At 44.3% G+C, this 22947-nt stretch overlaps 1 long non-coding RNA gene across 2 annotated transcripts; it reads left to right on the forward strand.

The window, feature by feature from the left end:
- The first annotated feature begins 1625 nt into the window (after positions 1-1625).
- Positions 1626-15875, forward strand: LOC109284593 (uncharacterized). 2 transcript variants are annotated; one of them, XR_002092112.2, is made up of 3 exons: positions 1626-3869; positions 6476-6790; positions 12943-15875. It is a non-coding gene; the product is annotated as an uncharacterized LOC109284593 (long non-coding RNA). The 2 variants fall into 2 exon arrangements; XR_002092111.2 differs by lacking the exon at positions 12943-15875 and having other exon boundaries at positions 6476-7287.
- The last annotated feature ends 7072 nt before the right edge of the window (positions 15876-22947 follow it).

Here is a 22947-nt window from a genome sequence, read left to right on the forward strand (position 1 = left end):
CTGCACTGGGGTAGCATGTTTGCATGTGAAGTACCAGTGGAATAACAGAGTTATGGCAGAACCCGGCAAATAATGGGGTATTTTAAACATCAGGAGGAAGCTGCATAAAATTAGGCGGGGAAGGGGCAAGGTGGATGACAATGCTGTTGTTGAGGGATAAGATTGAATGGGATAGGAAAATTGTTCTAACCATTTTAGCTCACATAAAAGGCGCAGGTGGAATTCTGGGTTGTAAATATTGGATTGCAGGAGGAGCATGCTTTTCATTGTGTTTTTGCATATAATGCACCCTCTGAGTCAAATCCTGCTCTAGTATGAACATGAGCCGGCAGTGCGATGCTGTAGCCAGCAGGGCAAACAATACTCTGGTGTGCATCAATTGATGCATCTCAAGCAAAACCAAGGAGGTAATTCTTCCGCTTTACTCAGCATTGGTGAGACCGCAGCTGGAGGACTGCATCCCGGTCTGGGCATTGCGCTTTAACAAGGACGTGGAAAAGCTTGAGAGAGTCCAGAGAAGAGCCACCCGTGTGATCAGAGACTTGCAAGACAAGCCATATGAGGAAAGGCTGAGGGACCTGGGACTCTTCAGCCTAAAAAAGAGAAGGCTGAGAAGGGACTTGGTGGCATCTATCTATCTATCTATCTATCTATCTATCTATCTATCTATCTATCTATCTATCTATCTATCTATCTATCTATCTATCTATCTATCTATCTATCTATCTATCTTTTTTACACTTTGTGGACACACTCCCATTCCAAGAACTTTTCACGGGAAATCACTAGAGAAGAAAGAAGTCTAGTTATTGCTATGATGGTTGTGCCAGGGACACTCAACCGAGAGCCGAACTCCATTGTATGAGGTACTGTGCAAACAGGCAATAAGAGACGATGACAGCCCTTGTCCTAAAATTCTTACAATCTAAATAGACAAGTCAGTCAAAGGATTTGAGGGAAGGGATATAACGTACAAGCAGACTGAATAACGTGATGGTTTGCAAATATAATGTTAGCCCTATGACTTTTTTTTTTTTAAACGTTTGCCAGCGAGAGCCATTGAAAGTAATCCTTGCTCTATCTAAAGTCAAGCAAGGTCTGGAAAGACCCAGTGTGATTATATCAGAAATGCACAGACTGCTAAAAGATATAGCTAAAGGGCTTCTAATGAGTTCAAATAAATGATCCAGGGTGTAACCTGCAAAGGAGTTTTGGGTGCACAAAAAAAGTTTCATTAAACCATGATGAAGTAGAGTCAGGCAAACTATTAAAAATGAGTAGCAGGAAGCTATAAAACAGAAGCAGTGGAGCAAAAGGAAATCCTGATTTTTTCCCAATTTGGGAAATTTTAAGACATTAGGTAAGAAAAATCCAGCTGCCCAGAAATTTTGCCTTGGAGAAATGATAGCAGAGAGAGATTTTCTAGCAGAAGTAAAGAACAGTGCAGAATTATTTTGTTTTAACCTGTCACAGATGCAGTAAAGCCATCAATGAATTTTGGTACAACGCAGTACAGAAACTCATACAGGGATAGAAATTATGCTTTCAGCCATCTAAGTAGTTTGGCCTTCAAAAGCCAGATCCGGTGCGCACCCAAGTCAGTGGAAAGAGTCTTATTGATTCCAGTGGATCCGGTTTTGTCAGCGTGCCTTTCTCTGCTGGCTTTTCCTGTGTCCCTTTATTACCGAGCGGTGGAGATGGTTCCCTCAATGGGGGAAATAAATCCCTGCTGGAGAACAGGAAGGTCTCGCAGGGCGAGAGCAGGCAGGAGTCCATGAGTGCAGCATCTCTTTCCCTCTCCCAGGCGTCTTCTTCCTTGGTGCCGGATTGCTTTATCACACGCTACATCTTGCTCTTGTATGATTCCTTCTGAATCCTAAGGAGCTCTAATAGCTGTGTTTGGAAAGCGCCTGACCTGACCCCTGTTACCCAGCCATTTGCTTGATTAACCAGATGCTAAAACACCCTTCCTAAGGTGAGCATGAAGGCCACTACTTCCTACTAATCCAGTCATCTTCTGAGGACATAGCTCAGTCCTGAGGCCCGTGAGAAATGAACCTATTTATTCTGGCTCAGGAGAGGAATTGGATGGATCTATATTATACATCTGAAATAAAAGCAAACCATCAGAAATTCAGGAGCTAACAGCCTGGGGAGCCAGCCCGCCACCTCCCGAAGCACGATCAGGTGGTGTATAGCCATCCTTCTCCCCACATTTGTTGACTTGTCCTTGGGGATGAAGGGACCTGTCTGTCCATGCTGTGACCCTGGCCTGGGCGGACCAACGAACTCTGTTGGGTCTCTCTGAAAGTCCCAGCTAGCTTTTTGCCTTCATTTCTTGGATTTTTTAGATTGAGAATAATATGACCCCATCACCAAGGAAGCAGTTGCATGGCTTAAGTCACTCATATTTGGGCAGGGCGCTTTGACTGCATTGCATTGCAGGTGCCACAGAAGGGCAATGTGTCATAGTGATATTTTTGTCTTTCTAGTGACCTGTCTCATAAGCCACCGAGTGCCTCAACTCCACATACAGATGCCCAGTAACTACCTGTCCAACTTGCCCAATGTAGCCAGGCTCCAGTACTGCCGTGCTGCCGCCAAGCCTGAGCCTGTCTTTCAGAGGTTGGCCATCGATTGCAATTGCAAAGGAAGATCTTGTTTTCCGAAGGGCAGAATTGAACATCTCGCCTCTGTGCCGTGCATTATCTCTCCGGGCATGCAAAACATGACTGTATTTCCCACTGTTTTATTTACTGGCTTTTTTTTTTCCATTTACTGAGAAAAAACCTTATTTGGTACTTTTTTTGTGTGTGTGCATGGTGTGTGTGTGTGTGTGTATATGTTTAGGAGGTTAAAAAAAATTTCTTGCTGTCAGCAAGTGATGTTACAAACCTGCTCTGACAAGGCTGGTTGTATATTTACAGTTGGTGAGAGCGAAGGCTTCATCAATCTTCACGCTTTGAAAGGGACAGGCCCGCTCCCATGAGCACCTGCTCCGGGAGAACAGCTGAACTGTGACTTTCCAGGGAGCTGGCTGTAAATTTTAGCCATTCCCCCCGCAGCCCACGCATGCTTGAGCTTTTTAACCTTCCCAGGCTGGCAGGAGTCCCAGCAATCAGCTTAGTGCAAAGACTGGGGTTCTTTTTAATTAACCTTTTGTTTCCCACTGCAGGTGTTTCAAAGTTTCTTGATGTTAAAAAGGGAAGAAAAAAAAAATTGGCTGCAAAGGTGCGGCCCCATGCTTCCCCCCACCTTCTCCCCGCTCCGTGATCAAATGGGACAGGTCTTCCTCTCATTTCCCCTCCACGCTTACGGTTCCCTGGCACACACGTCTATAACAACATCCACTGGGAAGTACTTCTGACATGTGGTTTCCTTCAGGCATCCGTAGAAGGGCTGTTCCACGGCCCGATATCGCAAGGTCATTCTTACTTCCTGGGTCATTTTGCATCGCCATCCCACCGCGCTTTTCCCATGCCGCTTTTTAAAAAACTTTTTCTGTGACTTGACTCCCTTTCGGACTAATTAGCCCTAGTCCGTCTGAGTCTGGGCAGCCAGGCAAAGGAAGTCCGGCTGTAAGAAAGCAAGCCTGGCTGCAGGCTCTCCGGGTGCCGACACGATGCCCTCCTTGCCTGCTACTGGTGCCATTACTCAACTGGAGAACAAAGAACGCTTCCTGATCGCTCTGTGTGCTCAGACATTAATTTTGTTAATCACACAGGCCAGCGATTTAGCTGACACAATTTAGGACGTGAGATATCCTGAAGGAAAGCAGGGGGGCGCGATCTGGAGAGGACTCGAGACTTTCCAGGATTCTCTCTCTAAGAGGATTTGCTTTGCTGTCACTTGGTTGTGTCTTTAGTGAGGTTAGTTAAGCATTGACCAAATCTTGGCTTGTTAAAAAAACACATGGTGGGGAAACTTAATGTACTAAGCCAGCAATATGAATTAGGAGAAAACCCAGATCTCAAACCACTTTACCTATGAACAGCATTGCTGTGCTGCAAAATGGCCCCTTAACTGTTTTAATGGGAGCAGTACTGTACTGTTGTATTGTATTTGATCAATCCACTTGGGAGTAGAAGTAGAGCCTATTGTATCGCTGAGAAGATTCAAATGCAGAAATTTATTACGAGGAGCAGAATGGATTTAAACCCCACTTAAAACAATAAAATATATCTTTGAGGGAAAGTTTCAGAATTTTCTGCGTAAGAGAAATAATGGTCTCTATAATTTAATAGGTGCTAAATTTGGTGAGGAGTGCCAGCAAATCCATTTCACAGAATTATATTTTATCTCCCTTGAAACGGTCATTTTCATGAATGTCTTTTTATTGGTTCCCGTGTCCCATGAAGTGTCCAAGGCAGTGCTACTAAACCACACGAACTCTGAATATCAATGGGGAGGGATAACCAGGGAAATCTATTAATATCGGTGACACAAAAACGTAGAAGAAATGTGGGGCAGTTAAAAGGGGTCCCCTTTCGAACAGATATTTTCTACTAGGTCTATAAGAGGATACGGTTTTGCAAAATTTACTTGCACGCGAATGAGGTGGACATCCCTATCCAACAGCCGAGAGATGTGAAGGATTCATTATGGATCAGCATTGCATCCAGGGCAGGCAGTAAGCAGGTGACCGGTCAGAAGGAGCGTGATGAAGAACCAGAAGTCTTAAAAGGCTTTTATAAAGAACAAAATTTAATTAGGAATTTCCTCTAGAAAAAAATGTTAATTTCTTTTTGCTAGGATATACTGTTGCAAACTCACTGATCCAGAATCTTTCCTGGTGTGATTCCATTGAAGCGGATGGAAATTTTGCCCAAGAAAGGTGTTTAGCTTGTTAATGGACTTTAGAAGCTGTAATGGTTATGGATTTCATATCTGTTGATACTTCATGTTGACTAGAGGGATCGGACTGACCACAGTCTACGTGTATCTATCATCCAAAAATAAGCTGGAGCCCAGGGGAAAAAAAATTTGAGAGCTGTTGAATTTTAGGAGTAGTGATTTGGGAAGAATCAAGTGGAGCTTTGAAAGCAAATAAAGCCAGGTATACCAAAGGAAAATGGCAAGCGTGTATAGAGGGATGTCTGAGCGGCAACACACAGGGATTATAGTACAATAAATGACACGGGTATAAAAGGCCGCCAGCGGGGAGAAAAAAGGAAGTACCAACATTCAGGCCAGGATCTGCAGGGAGAGCGTGAAGCTGAGAGCATAATGGAGAGATAAGACAAGGTTGGGAAAGGAAAGAAGAGGTTATAATAAATAATAAGAAATGTTGCACGAGCGAAAGGAGCAAGAGGTCAGCAAAGGGAAGACAGTAGGGCCCTAAGAGCTGACAAGAGCTATTTATTGATAGACATTGCTTAAAAAAAAATTAAAGACTGTTATACCTCAGTGTTCACAAAGGCAGGTGGAGGAGCAGATGCCAGGAGGAGACATAAATTTTCTGATAGATAGAGAAGAAATATTGAAGGAAGCCAAGCACAGGTGATGGAGGAATTAAGATATCAACAGCTCCAGAAAACTGCAGCTCCGTGTTCGAGCCCTCCAAAAATGTTAAGCAAAGTTGGCGGAAAGCAGACAAGGCATTTGAAACCTCTTCAGAAATGATGCTTTTGAGGATGTGGCACAAATAATAGGCCCGAGGAAAGCTAAAGCATATAACTTACCTGGATGTCAGGGCAGGGTTTGCAATAACATTAGCGAGAAACGTAATTTAGGGTGAAGGCAGGGAAAAGGGTATGTGCCGGGGCTTGAGTGGAGGCTGAAGTCCAATGGCACAGGAAGCCCAAAGCTGTTTGAGAGGAGATTGGTGCTGTGGTTCATTTTCTCTTAGCTATGAGCTAGAAAAAGGGGCTGTTGAACTGTCTTCATGATGCAAAACTGGGGGAGTCATCAGGAGGAGCTCACTGAAATAGATATAGTTTGGGACAAACTGCTACCAGATATTGGGGTTCCTGTTGACCTTAAAAAAGGGCTATGAATTTAATTTGTGGTAACTAGATAATGCCCTGTCCTTGCAGAATGCCTGTCGTGCATGGATCACACAGCAATTCACAGCTGGTTAACTATTAAACCTCCTGGCATTCCCAAAATAGATAAATAGCTAAATATTGCTGTACTCAGCTCAGTGGCAGATCTGGGCACGAAAACCAGGAATCCTGACTTCTAACGTACCCTGGAGTCATTACCGATAAATCAGACTTGTGTTGTTAACACACGTTCAATGGTAACCGTAGAAGAAATTCCTGGAAACTACTCTTCAGATAGCTGGATGAGTACTTAGAGGAAAAACGTTGTGTTTATCCATCCCTCCTTGCCTCCCTCCCATACGCCTGAATGTAGTATCTAGTCTATTTTTAAATCACTTATTGCAATATTGTCTGGGTGCCAACAGGTAACTAAAAGCAAAAGAAGAGCTTGACAGTATTGTATTCTAAAATGTCTTGTGTCTCTGTTTTAGGAAAGCTATCCTTTGTTATCAAGAAGAATGAAACAGGATCCCAGGTCCAGGCTATGAAAGAAGCCTTTGCAAACCAGGCTCAGCGAGGATGTTATCTATCTCCACAGAACTTCATTGAAGCTTTCAGATAGTATATATGGCCTGTTTATGAGCCCCCCAAATTACTCATTAGGCTTTTGCAGAGGAATCCACTGTAGAATTGCATCCTGTCATTAAGAAACTTCAGAAAATGACACGACTGAGCCAGATGGAAGATCTGGTTGCTCCAAGCATGGGGGACAACGGGAATGCTGACAGTGTAAGATACCTTTCCAGGTGAGATTCTTAGGTCCTAGTAAGCACGTGATCTACAGGGATTTGTCAGTGTTTGGTAGGGGGATGCAGAGATACCAAGGTAGAGAAGAGCGGAGGAGGAGAGAAGATCGGTGGGAGAAATCTAGTTAAGTACCCGATATTTCTTTCTCAATCTCCAATCCTCTTTCTGGCTAAGAAAAGATAAGGGCCTGAACCAAAACCATTGCAATCCCCAGGAGTCTTTTTGTGGACTTTGGTGAATTTCTGACCAAGCTCCAGGAAAGGAATGAGTAATCTGAGAGCTAAGAGGCAAAATGCAGCTCCACCAAAGTCAATGCAAGGCTCCCGTTGACTTTAATAGAACCTGAGATAATCATCATTTGCACTTTTATGGCCTCCTTCCTCTGCAGAGCTGGCTGTATTTTTCCCACCATGTTTAGCCCTTTCAGCCTGATGGATGTCTACCTTAGCTGAAAGGAAATGAGAAACCAAGAAGAAATAAAGCTCTGCAGAGGGAGGGCAGAGTGTGGTCTTCTCCGTCACGTGCTGTTTCCACTCTGCCTTGCAAAATGGCAGCTGACCTCCAAGCAATCTGCAGGTGTGGCAGAGTGAAAACAAGTCCTAACCGTTGTATCCCTATGTCCTTGATTCATCTCATATTGCTCTTACTGCTCTGAATCAAAGCGCTCGGTGCCCTTTTGCAGAAGGCAGAGTAAATGTTTCAGGATGCATCCAGGTCTTCCACTCACACCTTTCTCAGGCAGAAACCCTGCTGATACAAGCATCCGAAGGGAAAGCTATTAAAAACTGAATAAGAAGCCTCAAAATTCACCTAGTACCCATCTTAACAATGGGTAAACTGAGGCATAGACATGTTAAATGACTTACCCAAGGTGCCAGATTCATTACAGAGGGTTGGCAGGCAAGCTTCTTTGGGCAGATGTGATATCTTAGGGTTGCGTAGTTTGCCCCCTTTTCCTGTGGCTTCTCCAGGCCTCAGATTGGATATTGTGGAGTCGGTACTTCCCTGCTGTACTGGAAAGCGTGGGGGAAGGAACCCTGCTTGCCTCATAGTAAAGCTTGGGGGATGGTGGGTGAGGACACCAGTAGGAATTTGGACCACGGCTACAGAGGAGGCCACTCTGTGCTGCTAAAGTCCGGTAGGTGACAGCTGAACATGCCATGTTTGCCTGCAAGCGTGCTACAGCAGGGTTAAAAGCGTGCCAGACCGCATGCTCGCTTTCTACTGTATGTAAATATGGAGGTGAAGGGCTAGAGTTACCTTACGGTGTGCAGCAGCAAATGGTTTCCAGGCTGTGTTAGAAATGGCTACTCTGCTGAACCAATTCCTTGTATAGAAGAATTTGCATCCCCCAAATTTCCTGCTCCAGCAGTTGAACTGTGTGGTTTCCTCCTGTCCACCACTAGAGGCTGCTGCATACCTCATTAAATAAACAGACAAACATGACAATTAATAAAAGAAGCGGACACAAGGTGCAGCTAGAACTGGGACTGGAGGGCAGTGGTCCCATGCAAACCTCCAGCTCCATGGACCGAATAGCGTAGACCCATTAGCCGTCACGTCACTGCAAGCTCCCCTCTCCAACCAGAGCTTGCCCTTGAGCCGCTGTTGGAGCAAGGAGGTCGCTGAGAGCTGAAGTCATAAGCTAGACCTTATGGGCCAAAAGTAATTCTCCATTTCCCAAGTGTAAATCGGCTCTAGCAGTGTTAATCCACAGTTACACTGTCATGACTGAGAGCAGCATTTAGCCTTATATTTTTAAGTGTGCCAGAAGATGCACGCACCTCATTAACCCCCAGAAATTAATGCCCCTTAACAAATTCATTATAATCGAAAGATGCCAGAGGTAGGACTAAAACCTGGGTCACCTTTATAATCCCTGGTGAAGATGGTCTGCGAGCGAGGTGACAGGAACAGAGCTGCGAGCAAATGCTAACACAAGCTCTTTTAAACGTTACCTGTGTCTTTTCCGGCCAGTACTTCCTTTCATAGGTTTCCTGTGAAGATTGGCCTGGTTTATGAGCAAGTTGGATTCCTTTGTCTCTGCATTGTTGGAGCAGTAGGTGTTGTTCAGATGGCACCCTGGAAATTCGTTCCCTCTCACCTTTAGTGACAAGATACACTCAGGTAAATAGGTGCCGTATCTATCCGTTTTGCCAGGCTCGACGCTATCAGAAAGTGTTGGTTTGTTCCTATAAGTTACACCAAGAAGACCTGGTTCGTTATTCATCTTGGCTCTGCTGCGAGCTTTCTGCTGCTTTCACAGAACAACATACAACTTCATTCAAGCATGCTATTGTTGTTGTCTGCCCGGCACTTTAGGCTGCTGTGTGGGGGAACGTTTTATAGGCTCAACGTTTACAGTAAGTAAATACCAGCATTTTCACCAGCCTCCTTCCCCCTCTTCCCCAAGCTCAGACTTGATGTCCCCCACTTTGCCACCACCTCGATCTTAGCCTGCAAAAGTTATAGCCTTGCTGTAAATCAAGCATTGCTAACCCCAAAGAGCGCCCGTAGCAGCTGTGCTTAGATTTTTGTTTTACATTTTTCATCCGTGATGCTTGCCCACTTCTTTTTGTTCTGCTCTTAAAAGAAAAAGGCAGCAAACCCTACCTATTGCCGCATAAAGCTTAGCTGCTGCATGTCACCATCCATTATAAGGCATGTGCTTTCTCTAAAAAAAAAACCCCAAACCCATCAAAGGTGCTTATCAAGCCCCTAATTCCCATAGTATCTGGTTGCCTCACAATCTTTAATGTATTTATTCTCACTGCACTTCTGTGACTTAGAGAAGTGCTAGTTTCCCCATCTTGTAGATGGGCGCTGAAGACGCAGAGGGCATGATTACGCCTTTCACTCACCATGCTGAATCACGCCGGGATGCTCCATATGTGTTATTTCCTAAATGGAAGTGGTTTAGTTATGTTCATAAGAAAGAAAGAGCCGGCAGCACCACACTAAGGTAGCTACACTGCTTCGTTATGGGAAATAGTGCACCCAAAGCACTACCACATGGTATAGCGTGATGCAGCCTGGCACGGTGAGGAAGAGGGAGAGGCAGGGCCAGAGCGCCCACGGTTGCACAGTCACCTGCAGCAGGGCAGGTGATGGAGCTCACCTCTCCTGAGTGCCAACCTAGTGGCCAACCTGCCCACCCATCTTGACTCCACTTTTTGAGACAGTGCCGTTTTGTGAGTTAGACTCGCACACAGGAACTCTGCTGCCATAGTCATCGTAGGACTTCTCTGCTCTGGATCCAGCTGGAAGCCCCAATCCCAAACTTTCCCGGTTATTAACCTTAATGTTGAGGTATCAGTTCCCATTGCCGCTGCTTCCATCTGAGGCTTGAAAAACCTCACCCCACCTCTCTGAGAAATGCATGGCTGTGCAAGAGGATAAAAGGGGAAACAGATAGATCTGTTAAGTGAGATGCCCAGGATCATTCAGCAGGTGTGTTACACAGCCAGCGGAAAAAACACTAGATTTCTTTATTTTTTGCCCATAGAATCACCCTTCTTTTTAGAAAGGCATTGAGATGAAACCATCCCATGATGATCCAAATGAAGCCACAAGAGGAAAAACGGGGGGTTGGGTGCAAAACTAGAGCTTGCAATGAAATAGCCCTGTGAGTTGGGGCAGGTGAGCATCCCTCCATGTTCTCCAAGACGGTACCCAGGAGATGCACACACTAAGAGGATTTTGGCCAAGCAATGCATCCCCATCTGAGTTTTCATTATTAGTGCTCTGATTTATGATCTGTACCTGTTACCCACTTGATTGCTCTTGCATATTACCAGCACATCCAAGTAGAACGCACTTGCTGTATTGCTGAATTTATCACCTCCTCTTTAGATTTCTACTAGTATCAGTGGGGATTTTTTTAGGGGATGTAGGGCGGCCCTGCACGCAACAAACCCGCTGCGCAAGGGTTAAAATTCGAGCTGGGTCTAGTCCCATACACTTTGGGCCTCGGAGAGCGGGTGTTTGAAATCTGAACCTAAGCAGCTTGAAACGTGAAGAATTGTTCACACAAGCCATTTGCAAAATGAAACTCGCAGAGTCTCGTCTCTGTTGTCAAGTCTTGCCAATGTGCACTCAGTAGCTACCTTTGATCTCTTATACAAATAAGAGTTACCGGCTCCAAATGACAATTAGGAACACACAGCAGCAATACGCTTAACTTGGAGAGAACATTCAGGACTGCAATTGTGTTGTGGAAATCCATAGAAACACCACTGAATTCAAAGGCCAGACCCTCAGTGCAGTGGAGTCTATTTGCAGCAGCTGAGGACCTGGGTAGTCACCTCACTGTTTAATAAAGACGGTGCCATTTGACTTGCTTGACAAAAAGAGAATTGGCAAATAAAATGTGACACATCAAACCTTTGGTTCTCAAAGGCAGGGATTAGCAAGAGCATAAAAGGGCCCAGCCGGGGTACATGAGGGAAGAAGACACCCCAGGGGACTAGAGGCTCTGTGAGTTTCCTGTTTTATTTCAGGGATTTTGGAGTAGGATGGTTTGCTGTTATGCATTTTAGTAATTTTATGTACCTGCTGTTTTAAAGCACCAGAGGGAACTATGATGTTCATTCCACATGTGAGATTATAAAATGGTGAAGTGTGCGTTTGCATGGTCTTGGCAAGTAATGTCTTCTTTGGAGAGTTGGCTCGTGGAGGGGCGATTAGAAATAAGGTGGGGGGGGGTTTAAGACTCGATCTCGCTTTTGTTTCAAAGATACACATGCAACCGCACATGCAGAAGTACATATTCAATAGCAAGCGAAACTGAGAACATGGTGATATTCTTGTCACAATTGGGAAAGGTTAATAGTCCCCACTAGCCCCTTGAACCTGAAGAATTCTTTAATTACTTGGTTCCTTTCTGTGATGAATTTTTCATTGGAAAAAATTGGGGATTCACATTATTGGAGTAGAAAGTGCCAAGGAAACATCATGGGAAGAAATGAATTAAAGGGACAGTCTGATTGCTAATCTGTGTATGTGATGGCTGCAATTGCTGGGCAAGTGAGGTCTTTTCTGTAAAGGTAAACAGGTGCCTTAGATATAGGCCTGGCCATTTGTGAGTGAAAAAGCTCAGTGTAGGGGTCACAGTAGCTATGTAACTGCATCTATTTTGGAGTCGAGTTGCTGGTAAGGATATGTGTGTGCAGTTGTATACGAACTTTTTAGAAATTAAGGCACCATTTTTTCCAAAACATATTTCACCTTTCTGGCTCGGCATGGGGTATTTGAAATGCTGCTTTTGTTTGCTCTCGTTTGTGTGCATCTCTCATCATCTGCCTATTGTTTGATACCAATGGGCTAAATTCTGCTTCCAGATATGCATGCGACTCCCTTCGAAACGGAGAACTCTTGAGGGTTAATAGGGACTGCGTGAGCATAGTCGAAGGTTGAATTTAGTGAGAATAATGTGAGAATCATTTCACCATCCCAATTTTTTCCCTTGGATGCTGTCTGTCCTGTTGTAAAACTTGCTCTCATCTTCTTACTGTTCAAGAAAGGTTCTCTGCCTGTCTAAAGCCCTCTTGCAATGTTTGCAATGCTTATACCTTCTATGGGGCTTTCCATTCTCACTTTTTTTGTGCAACTTGATAGTTTCTATTAATTCTCCCCGTTTTATAGTTTCTTAGAATATAGATGCTCTCTACTTCCAGTGTCTTTGAAATACTGACTCCTTAGCAGACACATCACTGCATCTTAGGATGAATGTATAATGGTTACAGGTGCTGCAAAATCATAAGCCTTCTGTCTTCTTGTGATAGTTTATAAGAAAATGGATTAAATATTAAATGGGCAGGGTGCTTTGAGAGTTTCATGTAATTCCTAAGTAAAACATACTGGTTATTTAAAACAGAAATGAAAGCTCTTTTCCAGGCCAGATCCCAGTTTGATCCAAGATCACTTCTGAGGTCATTGGGTTTGGCTGGTTTCTCATATACTGGCTTTGTTGTTCATTTACACTTAGGCTTCTCCCAGACCCACCCCTTTACACCATAAGAGCAGTACATAAAGGCATTAGTATAAATTAAATTAGATCCATGGCCATATGACCTGTAGTGATATAGTCTGCATGTATCTATCTGACTGAAGTGTGTTTAATTTATCTATTATTTATGTTTTATTTATTCAGGAGAATTAAGTTCCCTAACCTTGGTGAGAGCCGTTCTTCACTCTGCTGGTGACATGCAGTATATGGTACCATCACAGCACTTTAAAGCGCTTTACTTTTTCTAAGTAATTCATCCTCGGGACATCCCAGGTAGACAAATACTATCACTTTCATTGTATAGGTGGGAAAACTGGGGCCATGTCAAGTGAAGTGCTTTACCAAGGATACAGAACAAATCGATATCAGAGCTGGGAGCAAAGTTGTGAGTGCCCACCACCGAGGCTTGATTTCAGGCCACCCAGCTGAGGTTCCCTATCTGTGCAATGTTAATTCGTCTTCTCTGGGTGTCCCTGGCTGTCCAGCTCAGTCGGTCTTTGTCCTCTCCATCTCCCACCACCTTGTTCTTCAGTAAGTCCTCACTCATATTCTCTCAGTGGATATGGAAACTATCTGAGATAGCAGTAATGGGCCTCTTCTCTCTGGACCTCATTTCACTGGCATTCATCCCCTGCTTCTCTGTATGATGATCACTAACTAGTCCATTGTGTTGAATCCCAAAAGACAGACACCTGCTCATCTTTGGATACGTCGGGGCGATCCACCCTGGTCTCTGCCAACTTGGAAGAGACGGTCATAAGCTTGTTTCCAGCTGTGAGTGTATTGAATGGCAGGAAGCAGAGCAGCCAAACAAATGAGCATTTTTTTTTTTAAATAGGACCTTGTGGTGATCTGTTATCACCCTTATAGTAGAGGCTAGGAGCCCCTTTCATAGACTATGGTGCTAGGTATTGTACAAATGCAGAGTAAGACACAGCCTTGACTGGCCTGATGTAAGGCTTGGATTTCTATCGCGGGCGGCTCAGGAGCACGGAGAAGGGTCAGCACTGTAATCCGAGTTACCCTGGGCTGAGGACATAGTAAGTCTATCGACAATAGTGGTGTTGTTCCAAATTGACACATCGCAGACGAGATGAGCGTGGCCCAAAATGGCAATGTGCGTCTCCCCAGCACATTTCTTTAGCAAATTGCATTTTTTGTTTCACTGCTGTTTTTAAGCTGAGTTTTTGCAGCTACATCTCGCAGCCCTGCAGGGCCCCGGTGAGGTTTCTGCGCTGAGATGATGCCTCACTTTGCATACTTGTCTCAGAGGGGAAAGTGACTATGATGGCATTTCAGCATATATTTCATATTGTTCTGTGCGAATAACAGGATCTGATGATTGAAATCTAATACCTGGGAACCAAAATGAATTGTTTGCCTTCTCATGAAATGCTGCGCCTCTGCGCTTCCTTCTCATTTGCACACACACACACAAGTGCATGCATGCACACACACTCTCACCGGGGCTTCATAATACAGCAAATTGCTTATACACATGTAAGCAAATATCTTCTCAAATTATCTCTTATCACCAAATGGGGTGTGATGCTTGTTGTTCAAGGGGCTGAGGTTGCCTTTCAATCTGCCGGGGCCGGCCTGACACCAAAAATAAACAGCATAAGCCTGGAACGGTTGTCGCAAGGGGCAGAAAGAACTTGTCAGGCGGGAGTGTGTGAGCCGGCAAGATGATAATGTGGCATGACACTTCTGAAATGAGACACCGGTTGCCATGGTGAGGAGTCAGGAGGGACTATCTCTCCAGAGGCTGAAATAAAACATGCTTTAAATGATGTTTGATTAGAATTTAGATCATGTAACTGAGTGGCTGGACCCGGTTTTTCCTTTTACCCATTGTCGTCGTCGGCTTCGGCTGCTGGCGGAGTTCACTCTCAGAAGAAAGGGTTCTGGATTCGGCGCGACCCCCCCTACCTTGCACGCCCAACGTGCGGAGAGGTTACTTAGTCCCATGCCCCAGTCAGTTATGCTCCTTGCTAACTCTGCTTGCATTTTCCACTTGAGCCCATCTTAGTTTAAGCCAGTTAAAAAATGATTCCCTCTGTTCTGCAAAGCGCTTAATCAATAGCACCCTGAGAATATTCCCCTCCTTACTTGGCTTTTTCCCGGAGTGGTCTAACTCAGGGTATCAGTCGCCTTGTTAATCTATATTAAGGATACAGCCCGTGAAAGGTTAGGCACAATAGTCCTCTTGTGCTCTTCGTATTAAAGCGAGAGGGTGCGTGCATGTGAAAGGGATCATCTCAAATCGTGAAAAGAACTTGGAAAAGCATAATTGAGAGGCCAATGCAAAACCAAGCGCAGCTTGTCGCTGCTGCCTCACAAATGGGACGGGAGAGTTCAAAATGAATTTTTACGTGTTGCAATGTCACCTGCAAAACGCACTAAATGAATTGTCAGGTTTTTTCAAAATAGCCCCTAGGAGAAAGAGAGATGTGGGGGGTGGCTCATGGGCTGGTTCTGGGATATAGAGCTTTACACCACTTGGTTGCTCGTAAAGATGTCCAGGTACTTAACAAGCATCTTGCAGAAGGTATGCAACAATTCCTGTTCCTGTCATTCATTATTTGTATACAAGGCATACAAAAAACAAGAACTCTAGCTTCCAAAATGATACCTTTTATTAGACCAAGTGGGAAATCGCAAGAAAATTCTCCTTTTCTGCCAAGGAGCCTTCAACAGTTATGGAGCAGCTGGGATCCTGAGAAAAGCAGTTGTTCAAATAAAGCAACCAAAACCAGCAAAGGCATCGAGTAGGAAAACATTCTCGATGGTAAGAACCGGTGGGCCAGCTCCTCGGTTGGTCTAAGTTAAGGCAGCTTCATTGAAACGAGTGGTTGTGCAGTGGCTTACACCTGCAGGGAACCGGAACTTAAAAATCTGCTAATAGTCCACTCGACTTGGTCAGTGGAAGCTGTTGGTATCTGATGCCTTTTTTGGTAGCGGAGGTGAACTAAATTTGATGGTCTCGCTACCATCAGCAGATGTGGGTCCGTTTCGTATAACCCAATACCACCAATGGCATTAGTCAGCTGAAGGCAAATGAATGATCGTGGAGACCCCACCAGTCTTGTCTCTTGCCATGAGGACCTGATGTAGCATCAGATCACTGTTTGGGGATGCCACGTTCTCTAGCAGAATCCCAATGTAACCGCACGCTGTTGACAAACTATAGTTTTACACGTGCCTTTAAAAAAAAAAAACGCTTTCCTTTTCACTCGCATTTTAATTGTGGTCATGTGCTTTGGTGAACGAAATCACTACATCCATCCAGGTGAAAGGGAATGCAGAACACTTAGGTTTTCCTTGCTATTCAAAACCTCATCTGAGGCGGCATTGGCTAGCGCTGCTATTGTGTGTATTTATTTAAAATATATAGAGAGATATATAGTGGCTCTGTATGAGACAGAGTGTATCCTAGGAGTCGCTGAATGCCCTGTAATTTATGAGAGACAAAGAGGTACATTAGATATTGTTAGAATACATAATAATCCTCAGGCAATAATTTATTCAGGTTAGGATCTCCATAATTCTTGACTGCACTCTAATGAAGACCGCTGATGCTTATTATATATTTTTGTGTACATTAGAGGTACCTGTGAATATATGGATACTGGACTTGCTTCCTGCTACCCATGCTATTTGTGGAGCTGCCAAGGGCATCGTACAGTTAGGATTACTTGCCTGCTCTCTCTGTGGAGGATACGACAAATTCTCCTGATTCCTTTTTGCTGCGAGCTCCTTATGACTTTATGGCAATGCGATCAGCCTAGTCAACGTGTTTCTAGCAGCAGGGTTCAGGGACGCTGTGACTCAAAGGGCAACTCTGGTTAGCTTGCCTCCCTGTCTCTTCCTCCGTGGGCACCCTTAGTCAGTGACTTAACACCTTTAGTCTGGGACTTAATCTACGCTCGAGCACCACGGATATGTGGTATGTCCCGGCAAATGTTGCACGCTGTCCATGCGAGGAAACAAACCAGTCATACCTGTTGTGGAACAATATCCTTGACTGCCCAGTGCCTTTCTCTTATTGCAGTAAATGAAGCATTGAAAGACCAAGAGCTGTGCTGATGGAGGGCTAAAGTCATTTGAAGGACTCAAAACTGGTTGTCATAGCTTAAAATGTAGGGCCGGCAGGCAGCCCGCCCGTGTGCTGCAGTGTATAACAGCCGCTACAGATATAATTAGCTTCACTGTTTAAACTTGATCATTAATAGCGTCACGTGACATGACGTATGTATTGAAAAGAAATCAGTGACAGCACAGGTATCCTGGTTGGTAGGGCTACTGGTCCCTAATAGACAAGCATCATAAAAGAAGTACTTAAGTCAAAATGATCTATTAAGAAAAACCCAAACCAAAGCACTATCGCTTACATTTTCAAAAGCACCTGGAAATTTCTGGTGCTTCTTTCTTTGCATGCTGAGTTTGAGACTCCTCAGAGAGGCCGGGTCTTCATGCGTTGGGTTACTCATTACTTTCTGAGCATCGGAGAACTTAAAAATCTTCAGTAGGGCTGACAAAACCCAAGGCACCCAGAACTCACTGGTCACTTTTGAAAAGCATTGGCAGATATTTTCTTTCTTTTTTTGGTCTTTATTTACCCTGTGGAGTTTCCAAAAACATCCAAATAACTTGCAGTGGGAGTTGTGCTTCCAAATCACTGAAATGCTTTTGATCCTTCTCAATCCCCAGTTATCTTTCCTGCTTGGTGCAGGGGGCTAGACCCGATGATCGTCCGAGGTCCCTTCCAGCGTTACAATCTGTGAATTAGTTAAGCGTGTCTTGAGTAATTTATGAGGGTTCTCGTGTCTCTATCTAGATATGTTCTGTGGATACAAGATAGGTTCTTTCATTCCAATTTAATAGCATTTGCTTTTTTCAAACCGGTCCAGAATATCCATTTTTCTGTTATTGTACTTGGGGTTGGCGCTGGGGGAATCGAAAAGGTAAGGCTTTTATTTCGCTGCACCATCAATTGTGGTTTTGACTGGAGTTCAGCTGCTCAGTTTGGAGTTCAAATGTTCTCATCTGAAGGCAGCCACCAGGTGCTGTAAAGCATCTTGAAAGGTGCTGTGTTGCTGGCCCCATGCCCACGTAGGATATTGGCCTGGGACTAGGACAGTTATGTCCTGTCCTAACATCCAGCGGGAGACAGAACGGAAAGGAGAAAATAGGAAGTTTGTCTCCAAAGGGCAACATGCAAAGAGCAAATGGACACAGGTGGGCAAGATCTCTTTGCCATCCCTACATTGTAATGGTGATTCCTTGAGAAATAAAAAAGTGGAGTTCACGATGGAGCAAGAGGCTGAGAGTAAGCAGTGAGAGGGATCACGAGGTAAGGAGCTCCACGGAGTCTCAGTCCTTCACTAAGGGATGCGCGATGAATGAGCTGAGTGAGAATGACATCCCTAGAAAGGTAGGAAATGAGCATTATTTTCAAAGTGGGCAGACTCAGTGTTTATGAATAGGTTTCTTAGCCTAAGATATATGCTGGCCACATGGTTCATGTGCTCATCCCATTGCAATGTGCGCTCTGTTAAAACTATTGCAAAGAGGGGATTGATATCACTTAAATATGGGGATTTTTTGCACATTTATTAGCTACTGTTCTGTTTTATCACCATTGTGCATTTTATGCAGCAGTGTTGCAATTGCCCTAGGTAATGTTTGCTCTGCTTCCTGCAGTGTAATCTGCCAAATAAGGTAGGTTATCCATGCCATGGCTTCAGTTTTTTGGTTTTGATGGAGGCAAGGTATTTATGCAAGAGAGTGCTTTTGTTCCACTACTTACATGATTCAGGTCAAGCATTTGCTTAAGTATCTTACTGAATCAAGACCTGTACCGTTACCTCGGTTGGGACCCAGAGGTACCTGAGTTCAGTGGTAGCTGAAATGATTTCTGTTAATATAAGGCTGGACTCTCTTGCTGGCTGCCTGCTTCTGTGCTTTTATATTTGTGTAAGTCAGAAGTGGTTGGTGCTAATAAGGGGGAGCTCTGATCCACAGTTTATAGCGTCCTGTGGACTTCTTTGAGATGCCATTTGAGGTGCACTGAGATGCCCAGTGGTCAAGCTCTGAAGGTTACATGGCAATAATACATTACTTAGATGGGTGGTATATTTAGAAAGTGGTATCATGCTCCTGTAACACGTTAAACTCTATTTAGTAAAGATGCTTGGAAATTATTCAGTGAAAAGATTTTTGGGGTTTTTTTTGTTAAAGAAAAAAGAAAAAAAACGGGGGTCAGAAGGAAAACTGGACTTTTCCTGCCAAAAAACTGCTAATTCCTGGTGGGAAATTTTTGAATGAGAATTTTTTTCCCCCTACTGTGAAAATTCCCATGGGAAGAAATTAAATTTTTGGCCTGCTCTAATGTTTACTGCATTTTGATGGGGAATATGTCCGGTTTCCATGAACCGTCATCCTAACTCTGTCATGAATAATTCCTTCTTAAGTGGTAGGACACAACGTTACTGTGTTATCACGGTTTTTAGTATTGTGAAAATACTATGCATCTTCTAGTCAAAAGATGGGGTGTGCAGGTTCAGAGCCAGTTGAAAAATAGGAGGAGAAGCAATTTTTGAGAAACTTTGTGGAAACTCCAAAATGTGATTTTTTTTTTTCAGTGAAATTGTGAACATTTTAAGTTTTTCAATCCCAATTTGCTCAGAGAGAGAAGTTTTCACCCTCCTTCAGAGTTAAGTGGTTGGTGCCGTTGCCGGCCTTTTCCAGCGGTGCTCTCTCGGAGGTCCTTAGTGGTGTTTGGCTGTTGAGCTTGTTTTTAATAGAAACTATTACAGTCCAGGTCCTCAGCTACTGTAAGTCATTACAGCTAGCCTGAACTCTTTGGGACTACACCAGTTTTTATGCCATCTGTAGGTCTGGGTCCTTCATATATGGGGGGCGTCTTTTCTTTTCACAGCTGCCAGCGTCCTCTCTCTTTGGAAGACATTGTAAGCACAGGACAAAACTCTTTAATTTTCCATGATGCATTCTTCCCAAAGCATCTGGTTTCTGCCAGTGACTTACCTGTAGGAAAAGACCCTGAATGCTTCTGATCTTTTATAGGGTGGTGAACAAAGCCCTGCAAAAACCATAATAATTTCTTTCTTACTAAATTCTGTAGCTTCTTGGAATAACTCTGATAACTTTCTCAAGCCTTATTGTTTCTTCCCTTATTAAAACCTGGAAGACGTTCCCATAAGGGAATCCTTTAAGCTCCTCTCTCACATTTGCTCGTTCACTCCTTTTCCTCTGCGTGCGTTTCTTTTCCTCGGTCAATGCACACACCAGTTCATGCAGTTTGCATGCGCTATTGTAGTGCACAGCTCTTTTGATCCCACATCAGGTGTCAAATCTTTAATATGATTTCCTGCATGTTTGACTAATCAATGCAGAACATCATCATGAAAGATAATTTTACCCTCTGGCACTTCAGAGACAGGATAATGAGGCCCAGTGTTTTCCATTTTTTATTCTCCTACAAGAATCTACATTTTTAGTCCCAGCTAATTGATTTAAGTTCATGAAGGAAGTGTTGTTTGGTTTTGTTTTTTTTTACTTCCCTCCCAGTGTCTTGGATATTAATGGATTCTAGTGAGCCAGCACAACTGTGTGATCAGGATGTTTAGAGATTCAATATACTGTCGTTCTGACCTTTCCGAAGCCAGGAAAAAAAAATATTAGGACCAGCATGTTGATCCACGAGGAGATGAAAGTCAATGGGATTGCTTCATTTGGCTTGATCCATTGCTTTCTTGCTGGAGCAGGCACTTAGTGCGTCTCCAGCCCCTTCCAGCTACAGTGCTCAAATCATTTATCAAGTGGGGGGAATTTATGGTCCAACTACCCTGGGAAGGGCGGGGAATTTTATTAGCTCACTTTGCACATGGGGAAACTGAGGCATAGAGGCTGTGATTTTTTTCAAAGGGAATCGGGTGCCTTGCACTACTTTGAAACTCCTTCCCACAGGGACTTGGCCATGCACAAGGTTGTTGGCAGAACCAGAAACGCAGCCAAAGTCTCCCAGCTTCTGGTGTTGTATTTTCATCACAAAACCATTTTCTGACATCTTCGCTGATCACCCCTGAAATTCCTTCCCGATCTCCAAATTTCACTGTTGTCTAACTATGTACAGCTAAGCTGCAAGACATCAGGGCCTGTCTTCTCTATGTCTTGCTTCGAGATCACAGGGCACATCTCCCGCGAATGTAAGGAGGTGCGACTCCACGGAAACTCATGCAGCACCTCATTCCTCCAGCTAAGAACCTACCCCTGTCAGTATAATTTTCTCTTGAATCCTAGTTGTATGGATACCGCCAGCAAAGGAAACCAAACTTCCTTCTGGACATCTGGCTAGGTGAGAGGAGAAAGATCCAGGGAAAAGGTATTTAAAAGTTCAGAGATGGGTAACACTAACCCCGCTGTTCCCTGGGTGGCAGTGGGCTAGGAAACAACATGCTCCTGTTGGAGCCAGCACCAGACAGGAGACCATTTTTATGACTACTCCCTATGTTTCTGCTCTATTTTGACACTGTTACCTGGTTTTTAAACCTGAAAGCTTGCTAAAAAAAATTTTTCCCCCAACTATTTAAGTTGGTCTAATAAACGGTATCAGATTAACCCAAAGAACCTTGTCTGCCTGTTCCCTGGAGTTATTCTTGTATTATTATTATTTTTATTTTTTTTGTTAGCTATGACAACAGCTTATGACAGATTTGTTTAGGGTTAGACTTGTCCATAAATTAAGTGGCAAATAAAATTTAATTTTCCTTATAAGAAAAGCCTATCGCTCCTTCAATTGCTCATTTAACATCACTGAAAAGTAATACTCTACTTTCGAATGGACATCGTATTAACTTTAAAAGGCCTATTTAAAGTGACGGTTGTCAGTGAGTGAAAGCCAGATATGGTAATTCCGAGTTACAAATCAGAGTGAGGAAACTGAAGAATGGACAACCTTGTTAACACAAGCGCGACGGAGGAAGCACTGGGGTCAGAGTGCCAGCACAGAAAGGAATAAAGACACAGCACCAAAAATATGTCCTATAATTAGGGCAGCTGTAAGAGTCAAGGTTGAAGATTCTTCACCATGACACGTCTGATATAGAAAAAGTGATGGCCAAGAGTAATCACTTACAAGCACTGAGCCTTAAAGGAGCAGCACTTCGTTTGCACAGGACTGGGGACAAGGCGAGGAGAGCAAAACACAACGGCAGAACGGGATATGGGGATGGGGACCCTCGGGCACAATGGCACTGAACAAGGGGGCAGCGGTGGGGAATGGCAGGGTCTGCTTTGAAGACTTAGAGAGGCCAACAAAAAATCGGCGGCTTAGCAGAATAGAGCAAAGCAGGATCGTATTCATGGATGACAATTATGGCCCTGATTCTGCCCTTACGTAGGGGCCTTCAGTCCAATTACTCCAGATCAGGGGTGGGCAATGATTTGGGCTTACTGAGTTTTGGCAAGCCATCAAGGGCTGCACGACAAGCAGCCAGGGGCAGATAAATTACTAATTTTCTAAAATTTTTAGGGGCCCCATGGGCTGGATAGAATGGCCTGGCGGGCTGCATCCGGCCCACGGGCCACATTTTGCCCACTCCTGCTGCAGATGAATAAGAGCAGAATCAGGCCTAACAAACCCAAGGATAGTAAAGAGTGCTGCCTACTGACAGGAGGTGGCTTCATAGTGGATGTCTGTATGCACCAAAACACAAGAAGGTGGCACTCTGAGCAGGGCAGGAAAGGAAGTGGCAGGAGGGGCACGGGGCGTTGGAGATGCCCCACACGTGATGGGACAGGCTGGATGTAAGAACGGCACCCGCATTGCCAGACTGCAGGATAACAGGCATTGCATGGAGCATGCATCCAGGCGCTGATAACAGGTTTCTTTTCCTCTCTCCCTGCCTTGCCCACAAATTCAGTTGTCTGCAGAAATGCAGCACTCGTCATAACCCTGGCCTGGCTTGTGCTTTTAGGATCAGAAGGCAGAGGGACTGCCTTTGTGCATCCTGCAGGGAGGAAAGGGGACAGCCGGTTTTGCAGCATTTTCCATCTTCAGAAGAATTTATAGATGCCTCTGCCTGGTGCAGAGATGCACGCGAAGATAGGTGGGTGATAGGGGAG

This window comes from Alligator mississippiensis, chromosome 14, assembly GCF_030867095.1.
Source record: "Alligator mississippiensis isolate rAllMis1 chromosome 14, rAllMis1, whole genome shotgun sequence".
NCBI classification, from domain to species: domain Eukaryota; kingdom Metazoa; phylum Chordata; order Crocodylia; family Alligatoridae; genus Alligator; species Alligator mississippiensis.